Source organism: Eublepharis macularius, chromosome 11, assembly GCF_028583425.1.
Source record: "Eublepharis macularius isolate TG4126 chromosome 11, MPM_Emac_v1.0, whole genome shotgun sequence".
Classification (NCBI taxonomy): domain Eukaryota; kingdom Metazoa; phylum Chordata; class Lepidosauria; order Squamata; family Eublepharidae; genus Eublepharis; species Eublepharis macularius.
In genome coordinates, this window is record NC_072800.1 from 21479443 (window position 1) to 21481129 (window position 1687).

Here is a 1687-nt window from a genome sequence, read left to right on the forward strand (position 1 = left end):
GCTTTGTTTCTACTGTCCATTTTAAATGTTAACTTAAAAGGAAACCTCCAACAATATGTAATCCCACAATTCTTAAGTCCATCATTAAAGAATTCCGTTTCCCCTTTTTTGCATTGTAAGAGGGGAAATATCTTGGAAAGGTTTGTTTCACTAGCAACTAGAGGTCCTTCACACAGTGTATTCATTATTTGCACATTAACCAGTGCAAGATTTTAAAGTAACAATAATGTCTCAGGTAACCTGTCTGGAACAAGCTATCACCGAGTTTACCATAAATGCATGCTCAATTTTTACTTTGTCTGTAAAGTCAAACCCCCAAAATAATTTTTCTAAATAAGTTTTGATATTGTCTCTTTTTTCCTTCTCTTTAATTCCCCATATTTTAAGGTATATGCATCATCTTTTATTTTCCAAATCTATTTTTTCTTCAGGTTTCATAAGTTTGTCATCATTTTTATATATCATACCTTTATTAATAATAGATTTTTGATTCCAAAAGCTCTACTTAAGATTTTAATTGGGTTACGACCAGGGCTTTTTTTCTGGGAAAAGGGGTGGTAGAACTCAGTGGGTTGCCCTCAGAGAAAATGGTCACATGGCTGGTGGCCCCGCCCCCTGATCTCCAGACAGAGGGGAGTTGTGATTGCCCTCCGCGCCGCCAAGCGGCACGGAGGGCAATCACAACTCCCCTCTGTCTGGAGATCAGGGGGCGGGGCCACCAGCCATGTGACCATTTTCAAGAGGTTCCGGAACTCCGTTCCCCCGCGTTCCCCCTGAAAAAAAGCCCTGGTTACGACTGACTGATACTCTTTAAACTCTCTTATATTTTTTAGTATCTTGTCTGTCCTTTTCTCATTTGCCTCCAGCTTTTTTCCTAATGCTTCTATTTTCTTTTCTGTTTTTCCTGATATTTTTCTTTCAAAGTTCTGAAATTCATTTGCTAATAATTCTTTAATAACATTTCAAGTATAAGGGACCTCTAAAGATTACATTGATTCTGGTATCCCTTGATTCCCCCGCCTCCCATTGGCATTTCACCTGCTAAATCTCCCAAAGGAAAGGTACTTATGAGAGAAACTTTACCAACTTTAGCAATTCCTATCTAAACCAATATAAACTTTATATAAACACTCAAATTGAGTTATTACTGTATGCTCAGATTCCAAGTTAAATGCACATAGACCTACAGAATCTCAACAATTTATTTACGTTACTAAATGCTTATTTCCTATCTACGCTTATTCATAATCTCTTTTGCTAAGCTGGTTTTGCATACACTTAAACATTTTGCACCTAAAAAATTTAATCTAGGTTTAAGACTTAAATTATTAAATAAGGCTGTGCTTAACAGGATATTGTGGCATGAATATTTGGGGGGACCCCCTCTCCGGGGATCCCCCTTGCCACGTCAGTTCTTTGTTCTGGGGCAGCCCCTCACCAAGGCTGATGTAGATGTGAACCCAGCCTAGCTCTCCCTGAGGCTGTTCTGAGCCTCTGATAGAGAAAGGCACCTTTGTACAGACAAGATCTTAACCAAGACTGGTAGTTTATTGTAAACACAAGAGAAGAGATACTAAGTTGCAAGACAAAGCTCTGAAGCCAGGCTCGTCTGCCCTTGACTGTTAGACTGCTAGTCAAAGATAGATAAAGTCATTCAATAATACAGTAACACTATAATATCTCTATA